At 40.9% G+C, this 18,080-nt stretch overlaps 1 pseudogene; it reads right to left on the bottom strand.

Moving 5' to 3' along the window:
- Nucleotides 1-1,007: 1,007 nt before the first annotated feature.
- LOC106991718 (large ribosomal subunit protein eL36-like) lies at nt 1,008-10,273 on the bottom strand (annotated as a pseudogene).
- Nucleotides 10,274-18,080: the final 7,807 nt, after the last annotated feature.

The raw sequence follows: 18,080 nt of genomic DNA on the forward strand, positions 1-18,080 counted from the left end.
TGCACCTCTGCCCTGAACTTCCCCTATCCAGGCTACTCAGCCCATCCATTGCAGGCCCTGTCTGCTATCCCCTGCTGTGTGTGTGTGTGTGTGTATACATTAGTTGCTTAATCATGTGCGACTCTTTGCAACCCTATGGACTGCAGCCCTTCAGGCTCCTCTGTCTATGAGATTCTCTAGGCAAGAGTACTGGGGCAGGTTGCCTTTCCCTCCTCCAGGGGATTGCCTGAAGGGATCAAACCTGGGTCTCCTGCATTACAGGCAGATTCTTTACTGCTTAGCCACCAGGGAAGGCCCATCCCCTGCTCTAGGGACCTGAAAATAGAACATTCACCTTTAAATGCTTCTGACAAACACCACCTGGGAAGCTACCCTAGCCCTGAGAAAGTTCTAAGACTCATCTTGCAAGGATCCATCAGACGGGTCCAATCACACAACGACAGTTCCTAGAGACCAGGATCAGTGTTGCCTTGTTTGACACCAGCAAGCCCACACCAAGAATCTGGACCACCGTCCTCATGCCTGCTGATAAGGTAGAGGTTGGGGGATAATAAGTAGGTAAATTAAAATGTCACGGTGGGTTTTTTGGATTGTAAGGAGATCAAACTAGTCAATCAGAAAGAAAATCAGTCCTGAACATTCATTGGAAGGACTGATGCTGAAGCTGAAGCTCAAAAACTTTGGCCACCTGATGCGAAGAGCTGACTCATTGGAAAAGACTCTGAGGCTGGGAAAGATTGAAGGTGGGAGGAGAAGGGGATGACAGAGGATGAGATGGTTGGATGGCATCACTGACTCAGTGGGCTTAAGTTTGAGCAAGATTCAGGAGTTGGTGAAGGACAGGGAAGCCTGGCATGCTGCAGTCCATGGGGTTGCAAAGAGTCGGACATGACTGAGAAATTGAACTGAATTGAACTGTGGTTTTTTTTAGAATGAAAATTGTGTTTCTTCTTTCCTTTTTTTTTTTTTTTATCTGAAAAGGTTTATTGTGCACAGAGGGGAAGGGCTCAGTCCTTCTTGGCTGCCGCTTTCCTCATGGAGGCCATGGCATTGCTCAGCTCCTCTCTCTTCCTCTTGGCACTTTTGTGTGTCCCCACCCTTTTTTTTCCCCTTTATTTTTTTAAAAAATTATTTATTTTAATTGGAGGCTAATTACATTCTTTTTTAATTTATTTTTTATTGAAGGATAATTGCTTTACAGAATTTTGTTGTTTTCTGTCAAACCTCAGCATGAATCAGCCATAGGTATATGTATATCCCCTCCCTTTTGAAACTCCCATCTCCCACCCCATCCCAGCCCTCTAGGCTGATACAGAGCCCCTCTTTGAGTTTCCTGAGCCATACAGCAAATTCCTGTTGGCTATCTATTTTACATACGATAATGTAAGTTTCCATGTGACTCTTTCCATACATCTCACCCCTCCTCCCATCTCCCCATGTCCATAAGTCTGTTCTCTATGTCTGTTTCTCCATTGCTGCCCTGTAAATACTTCAATACCATTTTTCTAGATTCCGTATATATGGGTTAGAATACAGTATTTATCCTTCTCTTTCTGACTCACTTCACTCTGTTTAATAGATTCTAGGTTTATCCACCTCATTAAAACTGATTCAAATGCGTTCCTTTTTACGGCTGAGTAATATTCCATCGTGTATACGTACCACAACTTCTTTATCCATTCATCTGTCATTGGACATCTAGGTTGCTTCCATGTTCTAGCTATTGTAAATAGTGCTGCAATGAACAATTTTCAATTTTTGTTTCCTCAGGGTATATGCCTAGGAGTGGGATTGCTGTGTCATATGGTGGTTTTATTCCTAGTCCTTTAAGGAATCTCCATACCATCTTCCGTGGTGGCTGTATCAATTTACATTCCCACCGATAATGCAGGAGTGTTCCCTTTTCTCCACACCCTCCCCAGCATTTATTGTTTGTAGACTTTTTGATGATGGCCATTCTGACTGGTGTGAGGTGATATCTCATTGTAGTTTTGATTTGCATTTCTCTAATAATGAGCAATGCTGAGCATCTTTCATGTGTTTGTTAGTCATCTGTATGTCTTCTTTGGAGAAATGTCTGTTTAGGTTGTTTTCCCACTGTTTGATTGGGTTGTTTGTTTTTCTGGTATTGAGTTGTAAGAGTTGCTTGTTTATTTTGGAAATTAATCCTTTGTCAGTTTCATTTGCTATTATTTTCTCCCATTCTTAGGGCTTTCTTTTCACCTTGCTTATAGTTTCCTTTACTGTGAAAAAGCTTTTAAGTTTAATCAGGTCCCACTTGCTTACTTATGTTTTTATTTCCATTACTCTAGGAGATGGGTCATAGAGGATCTTGCTTTGATTTATGTAATTGAGTGTTTTGCCTATGTTTTCCTCTAAGAGGTTTATAGCTTCCGGTCTTACATTTAGGTCTTTAATCCATTTTGAGTTTATCTTTGTGTATGGTGTTATGAGGTGTTCTAATTTCATTTTTTTACATGTAGCTGTCCAGTTTTCCCAGCACCATTTGTTGAAGAGGCTGTCTTTGTCCAATTGTATATTCTCACCTTCTTTGTCAAAAATAAGGTATCCATAGGTTTTTGGACTTTCTATCTTGTTCCATTGGTCTATATTTCTGTTTTTGTGCCAGTACCATACTGTCTTGATGACCATAACTTTGTAGTATAATCTGAAGACAGGAAGGTTGATTCCTCCAGCTCCGTTCTTCTTTCTCAAGACTGGTTTGGCTATTTGTGGTCTTTTGTGTTTCCATATGAGTTGTGAAATTTTTCTAGTTCTGTGTAAAATGCCATTGGTAATTTGATAAGGATCACATTAAATCTATAGATTGAGTTTGGTAGTATAGTCATTTTCACAATATTGATTCTTCCTACCTAGGAACATGAAATATCTCTCCCTCTGTTTGTGTCATCTTTGATTTCTCTCATTCAGTTCAGTTCAGTTCAGTCACTCAGTCGTGTCCGACTCCTTGCAACCCCATGAATCGCAGCACGCCAGGCCTCCCTGTTCATCACCAACTCCCGGAGTTCACTCAGACTCACATCCATCGAGTCCATGATGCCATCCAGCCATCTCATCCTCGGTTGTCCCTTTCTCCTACTGCCCCCAATCCCTCCCAGCATCAGAGTCTTTTCCAATGAGTCAGCTCTTCCCACGAAGTGGACAAAGTGCTGGAGTTTCAGCTTCAGCATCATTCCCTCCAAAGAAATCCCAGGGTTGATCTCCTTCAGAATGGACTGGTTGGATCTCCTTGAAGTCCAAGGGACTTTCAAGAGTCTTCTCCAACACCACAGTTCAAAAGCATCAATTCTTCGGTGCTCAGCCTTCTTCACAGTCCAACTCTCACATCCATACATGACCACAGGAAAAACCATAGCCTTGACTAGATGGACCTTAGTCGGCAAAGTAATGTCTCTGCTTTTGAAAATGCTGTCTAGGTTGGTCATAACTTTTCTTCCAAGGAGTAAGCGTCTTTTAATTTCATGGCTGCAATCACCATCTGCAGTGATTTTGGAGCCCCCAAAAATAAAGTCTGACACTGTTCCCACTGTTTCCCATCTATTTCCCATGAAGTGATGGGACCAGATGCCATGATCTTCGTTTTCTGAATGTTGAGCTTTAAGCCAACGTTTTCACTCTCCACTTTCACTTTCATCAAGAGGCTTTTTAGTGCCTCTTCACCTTCTGCCATAAGGGTGGTGTCATCTGCATATCTGAGGTTATTGATATTTCTTCCGGCAATCTTGATTCCAGCTTGTGATATGTTGTTCATAATAGTCTCTTATAATCCTTTGTATTTTTGCATTGTCTGTTGTAACCTCTCCTTTTTCATTTCTAATTTTGTTGATTTGATTATTCTCTCTTTTTTTCTTGCTGAGTCTGGCTAAAGGTTTGTCAGTTTTGTTTATGTTCTCAAAGAACCAGCTTTTGGTTTTATTAATCTTTACTATTGTTTCTTTCATTTCTTTTTCATGTATTTCTGCTCAGATCTTTATGAGCTTTTTCCTTCTACGTTTTTTTGTTCTTCTTTTTCCAGTTGTTATAGGTGTAAAATTAGGTTGTCTATTCAACGTTTTCGTTGTTTTTTGGAGGTAGGACTATATCACTATAAACTTCCCTCTTAAAACTACTTTTGCTGCATCCCATAGAGTTTGAGCTGTTGTGGTCTCATTGTCATTCGTTTCTAGAAATTTTTTTATTTTCCTTTTGATTTCTTCAGTAACCTGTTGGTTATTTAGAAACGCATTGTTTTATCTCCATGTGTTTGTGTTTCTTACACTTTTTTTCTTGTAATTAATACGTAGCTTCAGCATTGTGGTTGGAGAAGATGCTTTGTATGATTTCAATTTTTAAAAATTTACTGAGGTCTGATTTGTAACCTAAGATGTGGTCTATCCTCGAGAATGTTCCATGTGCACTTGAGAAGAAGGTGTATTCTTCTGCATTTGGATGGAATGTCCTGAAGATACCAATGATATCCGTCTCATCTAAAGTATCATTTAAGGTTTGTGTTTCCTTATTGATTTTCTGTTTTGATGATCTGTCTGTTGGTGTGAGTGGGTTGTGTTACTGTCAGTTTCTCCTTTTATGTCTGTTAGTGTTTGTTTCACGTATTGAGGTGCTCCTACGTTGGGTGCATAGATATTTACAATTGTTACAATCCTCTTGGATTGATCCCTTGGTCGTTATATAGTGTCCTCCCTTATATCTTGTAATCTTCTCTATTTTAAGGTGTATTTTGTCTGATATGAGAATTGCTACTTCAGCTTTCTTTTGCTTCCCATTTGCATGGAATATATTTTTCCATCCTCTCACTTTCAGTCTATATGTGTCTTTGGGTCTGAAGTGGGTTTCTTGTAGATAGCATGTATATGGGTCTTTTTTTTTTTTTTTTTTTATCCATTCAGCTAGTCTGTCTTTTGGTTGGAGCCTTTAATCCATTTACTTTTAAAGTAATTAGTGATATATATGTTCCTATTGCCATTTTATTAATTGTTTGGGGTCGATTTTGTAGATCTTTTTTTTCTGTTGTATTTCTTGACTGTATAAGTCCCTTTAACATTTGTTGAGCTACTGAACTGAACTGAACTGAACATTTGTTGTAAAGCTGGTTTGGTGGTGCTGAATTCTCTGAACTTTTGCTTGTCTGAAAACTTTTTATTTCTCCATCAATTTTGAATGAGATACTTGCCGGGTATGGTAATCTTGGTTGTAGACTTTTCCCTTACAGTACTTTAAATATACCCTCCCATTCCCTTCTGGCCTGCAGAGTTTCTGCTGAAAGATCAGCTGGCAAGTGCATTCGGCTTCCTTGTGTGTTACTTATTGCTCTTCCCTTGCTGCTTTCAGTATTCTTTCTTTGTGTTTAGTCTTTGTTAGTTTGATTAGTATGTGTCTTGGCATGTTTCTCCTTGGATTTATCCTGTATGGGACTCTTCATGCTCCTTGGACTTGAGTGACTATTTCCTTTTCCATGTCAGGGAAATTTTTGACTATAATCTCTTCAAAAGTTTTCTCATACCCTTTCTTTTTCTCTTCTTCTTCTGGGACCCCTATAATTTGAATGTTTGCATTTGATATGGCCCCAGAGGTCTCTGAGACTCTCCTTAGCTCTTTTCATTCCTTTTATTCTGCTCTTCAGAAGTTATTTCCACAATTTTATCTTCCAGCTCACTGATTTGTTCTTCTGCTTCAAATATTCTGCTGTTGATTCCTCCTAGAGTATTTTTAATTTCAGTAGTTGTGTTGTTTGTCTCTGTATGTTTATTCTTTAATTCTTCTAGGTCTTTATTAATTGATTCTTGCATTTTCTCCATTTTGTTTTCAAGGTTTTCGATGATCTTTACTATCATTGTTCTGAATTCTTTTTCAGGCAGTTTGCCTATTTCCTCTTCATTTATTTGTACTTTCGTGTTTCTAGTGTGCTTCATTTGTGCTGTATTTGTATTTCTCTGCCTTTTCATTATTTTTAAAAAAAGTTATTGTGTTTGAAGCCTCCTTTTCCCAGGCTTCAGTGGTTGGTGTGAGCTTCGTATAGGGTGAGATTTGTGCTGAGTTTTTGTTTCCTTTTTTTCCTCTGACGGCAAGGCTGACTGAGGTGGTAATCCTATCTGCTGATGGTTGGGTTTGTACTTTTGTTTTGTTTGTTGTTTAGGTGAGACGTCCTGCACAGGGTGCTACTGGTGGTTGGGTGATGCTGGGTCTTGTATTCAAGTGGTTTCCTTTGTGTGAGTTCTCATTGTTTGATACTCCTTAGGGTTAGTTCTCTGGTAGTCTAGGGTCTTGGAGTCAATGCTCCCACTCCAAGGCTCCGGGCTTGATCTCTGGCCAGGAACAAAGATTCTACAAGTGGTTTGATATGGCATTAAATGAGATTAGAACAAATATCCAAAAATAAGAAACCAAAGATGAATCCCAGACAAATGGTAGTTACAAAATCAGGCAAATAATAATTAAAATAATGGAATATACACATGTACATATACACCCATGAGCAAAGTCAAAACAGTCCAACAAAAATAAAGTACAGTATACTGACCTGGCTAACAAAGGAAATAAAAAATATTTACCAATTAAGAACAAAACTAACAAGCACAAATTGGAAAACAAAACTAAAGGTGCCAAGTGGGGGAATAAAGCAATGAAAACAACACTGAACAAATATGTTGAGAGAAAGGAAAGAAAGGAAAGAAATAATAAATATGCAAAGTTAAATAGAGGTAGATAAAGTGGATTTATATACATTAAAAAATTAACTGCAAAGGGGAAAGAACAGTAGGAAAAGCAAACAAAGGAATAAATGTAGAAAAAATAATAGGTTTAAAAATTTAAAAATTAAAATTAAAGAGAGAAAAAAAGAAAAGAAAAAAAAAAAAAGAGGAAAACTCCATGGAACTGCAAAAGCCCAACATAGAGGCAGAGGTTTAAGACAACAATAAAAAATGTGACTGAGGAAAAAAAAAGCTCAATAGCTTAATTGGATTTCTTAGTGCCAATAAAATCAATAACTACAATGGGGGTAGGGAGTTGAAAGGGAGATAAAAAAATAATACAAAAGAATCTACAGAGCAAATAAAAAAATATTTTTCTTGAGTCTCTGCTATCACAGTCCTTTCCCTCGCTGGGAGTCACAGTCCACCTCACCTCCCTAGGATGCCCTCCAACACTGTGCTGATCTCTGGACCTGCTATGGGGGCAGCTCAGATTCTAATCTGGTCCTGCTCCTGTGTGTTCTTGCCTCCAATGTCCACAGCTATCAGAACTAGTGCATTTACTTTTGTGGGAGCTCTCAATGGCCTTTTATATATTCCATAGACACAAAGTCTGCTTAGTTGATTGTGTGGATTTAATCTGCATCTTGTACAGCTGGTGGGAAGGGTTTGAGTCTTCTTTCTTACCCACACTGCCCCTGGTTTCAACTGTGGTTTTATTTCTACCTCTACACATGGGTCGTCCACTGGGGTTTCCTCCTGAGGCTGCCCTGGAGGGCTTGGGTTTGCCCCTCTGAGGGCCAGGTGTGAAGGTGGTGCAGCTGCTTGGGTCACAAGGGTTCTGGCAGCACCGGGTACTCAGGGGGGTTGGTGGCTAGGGTAGCAGGAAATATGTGCTCTAGAAGGGAATGGCTGGAGAAGGCAAAGGCATCCCAGTCCAGTACGCTTGCCTGGAAAATCCCATGGATGGAGGAGCCTGGTAGGCTGCAGTCCTTGGGGTCGCTAAGAGTCGGACACTACTGAGCGACTTCACTTTCACTTTTCCCTTTCATGCATTGGAGAAGGAAATGGCAACCTACTCCAGTGTTCTTGCCTGGAGAATCCCAGGGATGGGGGAGCCTGGTGGGCTGCCGTCTGTGGGGTTGCACAGAGTCAGACATGACTGAAGCGACTTAGCAGCAGCAGCCGCAGCAGCAGCCGCAGCAGCAGAAGCGTATGGCAACCGGTAGTGGCCAATATGCTCCGGTATTCTTGTCTGGAGAACCCCCTCTCTGATAGAGAAGCCTGGCAGGCCATAGTCTACAGGGTTGTGAAGAGTCAGACACTACTGAAGCAACCCTGCACGCATAGACACAAGACTTTTTCTGCCTGTGGCAGCTCTGCCCCAATGAGAGTTGAATGTGGAGGTGATGCAGCTGCTTGGCTTGTGGGGACCCTGGCAGTGCCAAGGGTGCAGGGAGATGGACTGCCTCGGCTGCAGGAGTTACGGTTCTATCACAGTCTTTTTCTGAGCCTCTTGTAGCTGGTGATCAGAAGGCCTCTTTGGCCAGTCTTTCTCCATAGCCCATTCAGGCACTTAGAGGGCTCCCTTGCCTAGGGTCCTGCTCTGTAGATAGTCGCATCAGTCACTGAAAGGAGCACCCTGGCTGGGGTCCTACTCTGTAGCTCAGTGCGTCCGGCGTTTGATGGGCCAGCCTCTCTCCTGTTTGGCTGCCAGTGCTGGTGTGTGGGGAGAGAGAGGCTTGGTGATGGCTCCCCTCCATGTGTGACTCAGCAGTATCACCTTGCTTCCACGGCTGCCTGGCTTTCCTCCACAGGCATTTCCCACCGCGATCTCCCTCATATCCCCTCGATCTGTCTCTCTGCAGTCAACAGTAGCCCTCGCCCTGGGATTGCTCCACAATCCCTAAACTCCAGCTCCGAGCCGGTGCACCTTCCAGGGGACCAGTGTTCCTGTTCAGGGTATGTATGGCTGCAGCAAGGACTGTCTGATTCTCATTCCATGTAGGCTGCCACAGATCAGCTGTTTCACTCTCAGCCTTAAATGTTTCTCCTCTGACTCAGACAGTGGCACCAATGTGGGGATCAGACCCTGCTTCAGTTCCCCCACCTGCCGAGGGCAGGTCCAGTCCTGCTAACACTCCTGTTTTTCTCCCCAATTCCTTCATCCTACTAAGTTTTGCATGGTTCTGTATACTCTTTTCCACTGGTCAGGTCCTCCTGTCCGCACTCAGCTGGTGTTCTGCGTGCGCTTGTGTGTCTGAAGGTATATTCCTCATGTACCCGTGGAGAGAGATGTACTGCATGTCCACCTCCTTCTCCCCCCACCCTTTTCTTGATGAACTTGAGGGCCTGCTTGTCCTTGGAGACCTTGAGCAGCTCCATGACCTGCTGCTCATAAGATGCACACTTCCCAGATCATGTTCTGCACAAACGTGGTGTGTTTGGTAAGGTGCCCGTGACGGCCGTTGTGCCTCAGCTTGCTCACGTACTTGGTCACCTTGCGGCTTTTGCTGAGGCCCATGGCCACGGGGTAGCTCAGAGCCACGGCTGCTGTTCTTCAAAGGCTGCCACTGTGGAAGGCCCACATATTCCTTTTTTAATGTTCCCTTGGGGGCTGTAAAATTTTGTTCAAATTCAGAGTTCTATAAAAGTCCATCCTGATAAGTTTTTGCCAGCTTTATAATTGTTTTCTGAAGTCTCTTACTTTTCCATTTTTAATGACATCATCAGATCTCTTGATTTTAATTCTACAGTATCTCTAAAATATGACTTCTCTCTCTCTTTTTAAAAAATATGTATTTATATTTTTTATTTGGCTACATAAAAAATGTATTTTAAAATTTATATTTGTTCATCTGGCTACATCAGATCTCAGTTGCAGCAAGTAGAATCTTGGTTGCAGCTAGTGGCTTCTTTCCCTGTGGTGCATGGATTCCCTGGTTGTGGCACCTGGGCTTCGTTGCCTCTGGCATGTGAGATCCTAGCTCCCTGGCTAGGGATTGAACCCATGGCCCATGCATTGGAAGGCGGATTCTCAACCACTGGACCACCAGGGAAGTACTGAAGATGGCTTTCTTCTACCAAAGCTCAGTAGGAATATCCCTCTCCTTCAGCTACAACTCCAGCTGTCTCTGGCTTCGCATAACCATCCCTCCCAAGGCCCTCAGGCCTGCAGTTACAATGGTCCCCACTATTACTAACCCTGATGTGCGGCCCCATCCCAAGTTTGCTTCTTTTAAATGCACCTGCGCCTTGGAACATGAGCCCTTCACTAGGCTCTCTTCGGTTGCCCCTGCTGCTTCAGGTCAAGTGCTCCGGCAGCATCTTGCCAACAACCTGGCTGGTTATCATGAGACTATACCTGGCTGAGGAGAGGGTGGCAATGTGTCCCGTGGCATCTCCTGTGAGCTTTTCTTGGGTCTTCTCCTCTCTTTTTTGCTTCTTCTCTTTCTCCTGCCTTGGATATAATTCTGCCAACCATCCTGGGTGCCAAGGACAAGGGCCACCCTCAGGAAGGCAGTGTCGTACCCTGGAAGGAACCTGCCTCCTGAGGGCCTCATGGGGAAGAAGTGATATCAATTGTGTGATTCTGGGTGAACTGCTTCATCTTTTTGAATCTTAGTTTCCTTATCTGCCAAGTGGATCTTAGTACTAGTGGCCCTGCAGGCTTACAATGAAGACAAAATGAGAAAATTTACACAAAGTTTGAAGTGAAGTGAAGTCGCTTAGTCGTGTCCGACTCTTTGCGACCCCGTGGACTGTAATTTGCCAGGCCCTTCTGTCCATGGGATTTTCCAGGCAAGAATGCTAGAGTGGGTTGCCATTTCCTTCTCCAGTGGATCTTCCCAACACAGGGATCAAACCCAGGTCTCCGGCATTGTAAGCAGATGCTTTTACCATCTGAGCCACCAGAGAAGTCTAATTTACACAAAGGCCTACACAAAAGAATGCAAGCAAACAAAAGGGGGTCCCATACATATTGTGAATTTGCCTTCAATGAAAACTCCAAGCCTTTATACTCCTTCAGGGAAGATGCACAACCTATCTTTACTTTCACCAAGGGAATAACACCTTAGATCTGCAGTTTGCAAAGCACAATAAAGTTCATTATATTTAATCCATGCAACACTTTGGGGAGGGAGGAGGCAGTTTGGCATGACTATTAAAAATTTTTTTTTTTTATTAGAAAAGGTAGAGCAATGGAGAAAGAGATGACCTGCAAAAAGATACTCACGTAACTAGTTAACTAAAAAGGGACAGAATCAAGTCTAGAATTCTGTCACTTGACCTCCACATGACGGAAGAAGGCAATTGAACGTCCTTGTTGGGAAATCTCGCTATGTTTATTACAAATTGCCCCGTGGTAAAACATCAGGTCTCTGATACCAGATTGTGTCAGGGGCCAGTCGTTCCCTGAGAGACCGTGGCGCCTCGTCAGGACGGCGGCGTGGGACACAGTTGAAGGACTTCTTGGGACAAGGGAACAATGGGTGAAGTCCACAAACAAATCTGAAGAATTTGAGAAAAAAACCCTCAGAGTCTATGATGCTTGGTATTAAGACAACCTTGTGGCTGTCATCGTTTTTCTTTCTAGCAGGGAACTCAAGAAAGAGGACGCGGAGAAGCCAGAGCATCGTGATTTGCAGCTAGAAAGGAAACTTCGAGTCTCTGATAGTATGAGCCCAGTGATGTCTGCTTTCCAGGTCACAGAGGGAGGCAGGCGGCTGAGCTGGGCAGACCGACAAGTAGCCCAGAGGGCTCCCCTAGATCTGTGCAGTATTACAGGGACGCGCACCAGTCCGTTTTGGGTGGAAGACTAGGATAAACCACGGCAACTAACTGTTGCGACTTACAGGGCAAGGGTTTTAAATTTTTAAAGAAAATTTTTGGTCGCACTGTGAGGCACATGTGCGTGTGGGATCTTAGTTTCCCAAACAGGGGTTGAACCCACGTCCCTGCATCGGAAGCATGAAGCCTTAACCATGGGATATCACCTCACACCTGTCAGAATGGTTGTCATCCAAAAGACAACAAATAACAAATGCTGACCAGGGTGAGGAGAAAAGGGAACCCTCGGATACTATTGGTAGGAATGTAAGTTGGTGCAGCCACTGCGGAAAACAGCATGGAGGTTTCTCCAAAAAACAAAAGTAGAGCTACCATGAAGAATGAGAATTGTTAGCTGTTCACACTAAATGAGTTAGTTTCCAACTCTTTGTGACCCCATGGACTTTAGCTCGCCAGGCTCTTTCTATCCATGGGATTTTCCAGGGAGGAATATTGGAGTGGGTAGCCATTCTTTTCTCCAGGGGATCTTCTTGACCCAGGGACCCAATCCAGGTCTCCTGCATTGCAGGCAGATTCTTTACCATCTGAGCCACCAGGAAATCCCAGAACTACCATATGATCCAGCAATTCCATTCTGGGGTATGTGTATATATATATATATATATATATATATATATATATATAAACCTTCAAAACGTTAATTCAAAGATATATACACACCCTAATGTTTCTTGTAGCACTATTTACAATCGCCAAGATACAGAAGCAATTCAAGTGTTCATCAGCAGATGGCTGGATGAAGAAGATGTTGTGTGTGTATACATACATCTATATATATGTACATATGCATAATGGAATACTCAGCTGTGAAAAAAGAATGAAACTTTGCATTTGTAGCAGCATAGTTGACTTGGAGGACATTGTGCTAAGTGAAATAAGTAAGACAGAGAAAGACAAATACTGTATGCTATCCCATGTGGAATCTAAAAAATAGCAAAAAAACAAAAACAAAAACAAAAAAACAAACTAGTGAATATAACAGAAAAGCAGAATCCCAGAAAAAAAGGAACAAACTAGTTGGTACCAGCGGGGGTGGGGAGGAGCAATACAGGGATGGAGGGATGAGAGGTACAAACTATTGGGGGTGAAACAGGCTCCAAGGATGCATTTACTGTACAATACGGGAAATATAGTGAATAGTAATTATAAACGAAGTATAAGCTTTAAGAATTGTCTAAAATGTGAGAAGAATTACACATACACAAAGAATGGCCAGATTTTATGTTCTATTTAGCCTGCTAGTAATTTCTATCTGTTCTTCAGCCAGTTCTATAGCATGTTGCTGCTGTTTAGTCGCTGAATCATCTCTGACCCTTTTGCGACCCCACGGAGTGTAGTTCGCTAGGCTCCTCTGTCTATGGGATTTCCCAGACAAGAATACTGGAATGGGTTTCTATTTCCTTCTTCAGTGTGTCTTCCTGACCCAGAGATTGAACCTTTGTCTCCTGCATTGGCAGGCATATGTTTTTACCACTGAGCCACCCAGGAAGCCTGTTCTATATCATAGTTATTACCATAACTTTAAAATAATTCCTCTTCCTTGCTTTTCTACAGAAATGCTTTTGCAATTTTTTTCTCCATTTGTCCTTCAGAATTGAATGATCAACAAAATGTTTATTCTCAAGAAAAAAAAATATATTGGCATTTTGGTTAGAATTGAAATGAATCTATAGTCAATTTAGGGAGCACGGATACCTTTATAATATTAAGTCTCACTAGCTATGAACAAAGTATGTTTCTCGGTTAATTCAGGTTCTTTAAAAGTCTCTTAATAAATTTGCTTAATATTTCCCATGAAGTTATTGATGTCTTCTGTTTAGATTTAATGGATATCCAATCTTCCCTGATGCTCCTATAAATGTGGCCTTTTTGTTAAAAAATGTTCTCTAATTATTTGTTACTGATATGTAGAATGAAATGAACTTTTAAACATTAATATCATAGCCAATCTTCTTGCCAAAAGCACCTTTTTATTTCTAATAATTTATCTGTAAGTTCTATTTGTTGTCTATGAAAATGGTCATATCAGATGCAAACAGTTTCAGCTTTATTTTCTTCTTTCTAATTTATGCTTCTGTTTATTTTCTTGCCTCATTGCACTATGACATCTAATAAAGTATTCAGTAGAAATAGTGATGGTGGGTACATGGGTCCTGTTTATTTTAAAGGGAATGCTTCTAAGATTTATTCTCTTAAGATGATGTAAATTTCTGTAGTAAAAGTTCCTCTTTATTGCGCTCAGTCGCTGGCACAGCTGATCCTTTGCAACCCCATGGATTGGAGCCCACCAGGCTCCCCTGTCTGTGGAATTTTCCAGGCAAGAATACTGCGGTGGGTTGCCACTTCCTCCTCCAGGTTCCTCTTTGTTACTAATTTACAAATGACTTTTTTCCATGTAATCACATAGCAATGTATCAAATGCTTTTTTCTGCATCTACTGAAATGATCAGGTTTTCTCTCTTAATGTGGTGAATTACAAGTATTTTCCGATGTGAAACTATTTTTATACCTAGTAGGGTAGATTGCAGAGATGGCCATAATTTTTCACTTCTCCGCACAACCATATTCTGTGCAGTATTTTGATACAGTTCCTCCCATGAACAGGTGGAGTTCATCCTCCCATCCTTGAATCTGGGCAGGTGTTGTGGCTCACTTTTATCAACAGAAGCAGTGGAAATGACTGCATGCCAGTTCCAAGCCTCTGGAGGCCTTGCGGCTTCCACTCCTACTTCCTGTCTTGGAACCCTGCTCCTATCCTATGAATAAGGCTGGACTAGACATCTGCGTGATGAAAGATGTGTGGTCCAGTTATCCTATCACCCCAGAAGCCAGCCAGCCAATCACAAGATACGTGAGTGAGGATATCCTGGGTTGGCTGATGTCCAACAAACATCCCAGTTGATAGAAAACACACGGGTGACTCTGACTGAGGTCAGCCATGGCTGGCCCAGATCAGCATCACTGCCTAGCTAACTATAGACCCATAAACAATAATGAATGCTTATCATTGTAAGCTATTGAGCACTAGAATAAACCCAAATTGGTCATGGTGCACTACCTTATTTAAATATTATCATATGTGACTTCATTTTTTTTGATATTCATGAATGAAATGAGTTCATAATTTTTGTTTCTTTTTTAAAATTTTATTTTTAATTGAAGGATTATTTCTTTACATTATGTGTTGGTTTCTGCCAAACATCAACATTTTTCTTTCTTTCCATGCTTTTGGTTTCTGATATTAGGATATTGGTTACCTTTTAGAATAATATAGGGGGATATTTCCTTTTTTATTTTTGGGGAGAGTTAGTAAGATTAGGATGACTTGGTTCTTGAAGTTTATTTGGAAAAGCATGTAAATTTGTTATAATTTGGGAAGAATACTACTACTCTTATGATTTCTTTAATAGTTATAAGTATTCAATTAAAAAAATTTCTTAAGTCAGATCTGATGTCACATTTTTCTAGGAATTTGTTCAATTTAACCTAAGTTTTTAAATTCCCAGCATATAATTATTGATGGTATCTTCTATTATAAAATTCTATTCTATTCTATTCTAAAATTCTGTTTTATCTCTAGTTGTGTTTCTTTTAAAATTATTTACCTGAATCATCTCGTTTTCTTGATTAGCCTTTTCAGAGCATTGTCTATTTTGTTATTTATTTTTCTAAGAACCAGCTTCTAACTATATTGATATACTCCATTTTATTCTTTAAATGTATTTCTTTGGAATCAATGAAATAAATATGATGATCTGCTATTAATCAATGAAATAAATTTACCATGAACCACTACTTTTGTTGCAGCTCATAGATTTTGATGTGTAGTATTCATTATTACTCAATCTTAGTATTTTAGAACTTCCAGTATGATTTATTCTTTAATTCCTGATTTCAGCAACAGTGTTTTCACAATTATTCAAATAGAGCTTTTAATTGATATTTGTGTTGTGATCTTCTAACATAATTTTCCTATTTCCCGAGAATGTGGTCTGAGAAACTGTTTTCTGAATTTCACTGAGGCTTCTTTATGGCCTGGCCCGTGATTAATTTGTGTAAATATTCCTGTGTATCTGACAAAAATAAACTCAAATTGGATTAAAGATCTAAATGTAAGATCAGAAACTATAAAACTCCTAGAGGAGAACATAGGCAAAACACTCTCAGAAATAAATCACAGCAGGATCCTCTATGATCCACCTCCCAGAATTCTGGAAATAAAAGCAAAAATAAACAAATGGGATCTAATTAAAATTAAAAGCTTCTGCACAACAAAGGAAAATATAAGCAAGGTGAAAAGACAGCCTTCGGAATGGGAGAAAATAATAGCAAATGAAGCAACTGACAAACAACTAATCTCAAAAATATACAAGCAACTTATGCAGCTCAATTCCAGAAAAATAAACGACCCAATCAAAAAATGGGCCAAAGAACTAAATAGACATTTCTCCAAAGAAGACATACGGATGGCTAACAAACACATGAAAAGATGCTCAACATCACTCATTATTAGAGAAATGCAAATCAAAACCACAATGAGGTACCACTTCACACCAGTCAGAATGGCTGCGATCCAAAAATCTGCAAGCAATAAATGCTGGAGAGGGTGTGGAGAAAAGGGAACACTCCTACACTGTTGGTGGGAATGCAAACTAGTACAGCCACTATGGAGAACAGTGTGGAGATTCCTTTAAAAATTGCAAATAGAACTACCTTATGACCCAGCAATCCCACTTCTGGGCATACACACCGAGGAAACCAGAATTGAAAGAGACACATGTACCCCAATGTTCATCGCAGCACTGTTTATAATAGCCAGGACATGGAAATAACCTAGATGTCCATCAGCAGATGAATGGATAAGCAAGCTGTGGTACATATACACAATGGAGTATTACTCGGCCGTTAAAAAGAATTCATTTGAATCAGTTCTGATGAGATGGATGAAACTGGAGCCGATTATACAGAGTGAAGTAAGCCAGAAAGAAAAACACCAATACAGTATACTAACACATATATATGGAATTTAGGAAGATGGCAATGACGACCCTGTATGCAAGACAGGGAAAGAGACACAGATGTGTATAACGGACTTTTGGACTCAGAGGGAGAGGGAGAGGGTGGGATGATTTGGGAGAATGACATTCTAACATGTATACTATCATGTAAGAATTGAATCGCCAGTCTATGTCTGACGCAGGATGCAGCATGCTTGGGGCTGGTGCATGGGGATGACCCAGAGAGATGTTATGGGGAGGGAGGTGGGAGGGGGGTTCATGTTTGGGAACGCATGTAAGAATTAAAGATTTTAAAATTTAAAAAATAAAAACTAAAAAAAAAATATTCCTGTGTATCTGATAAGTGTGTGTACTCTCATTATTATCTGTGTTTGTCTGTGAGGTGAAGCTCATTCTTTGTGTTGTTGGGATCGTCTAAGTTTGCTGATTTTGTTTCTGATCTATCAGTTATTAAGGAATACATGGTGAAATGCTGGTGGATTTTTCCATCTCTTTGTGAAGTTCTGTTAAGTTTTGCTTCGTATCTTGTCAGGCACATTCATTAGATGCTAACACATTCAGAATGACTAGATTTTCTTGGTGAAGTGAAACTTCCGTCATTATGTGCCGACACTCTCTTTCCCTAGTTATTCTCTTGGTCATAAAGTCTATTTTGTCTGATACTGTAAGTTCCTAAAAGCAGAAGTCAGGACTATAACACCTAAAAGTGGCTCTCCAGTTCCAGGTTAAGTCTCATTTGTCCTTTCTACTTTGATAGAGGATTGGAAGTGATAGGACAACAGAATTTTCAAGGAAAGAACAAAGCTTTGCATAATTTACAAACAGCGTCCCCAGTAAAATGTACTCTCTACCTCTGGGTGGATGTATTGGAAGGTCCCATGTAGGTTCGACAAAAGTAATAGTATTTCGGTTACAGTGAATGCTGGGCTTGTATTAGAGAAATGCTTCAGTCCACTCACAAAAGAAACATACTATTCTTATTGCACATACATAACATGTAGAAGGGGCTTCCAGGTGTCACAGAGGGAGAAAAATCTACCTGCTAATGCGGGAGACACAGAGATGTGGGCTTGAACCCTGGGTCGGGAAGATCCCCTCGAGGAGGAAACGGTAAGCCCCTCCAGTGTTCTTGCCTGGAGAATCCCATGGATAGAGGAGCCAGTCCATACGCTACCTTCCCAGTTTTCCCCCAATTATGTTGAATACAGGTGAAGAATGAGTTGCGTGTCTTGTAATATTCTAGAAAGGCTCCTCTACCAGTGGCTGTGTAATGTTGAGGTCCCTTTGTTCATACTGTGATGAGCTGTTTCATGGTACTTTTTAGCAACTACACAATTAGATTATCTGGTGTTTCCACCCTGCTCTCCTGGCTTCATCAGATTTTATCCTGTGGGTCTCACTATCCGGCTATTCACCATGTTTGTTTCCAGAGTTGGTAGCTAAATTTTGTGCATCTATTGTGAGATTCCTGAACTTCTCCATGTATTTTTTTTTTTCTGTG

The sequence above is a fragment of the Ovis aries genome, chromosome 18, assembly GCF_016772045.2.
Source record: "Ovis aries strain OAR_USU_Benz2616 breed Rambouillet chromosome 18, ARS-UI_Ramb_v3.0, whole genome shotgun sequence".
NCBI lineage: Eukaryota > Metazoa > Chordata > Mammalia > Artiodactyla > Bovidae > Ovis > Ovis aries.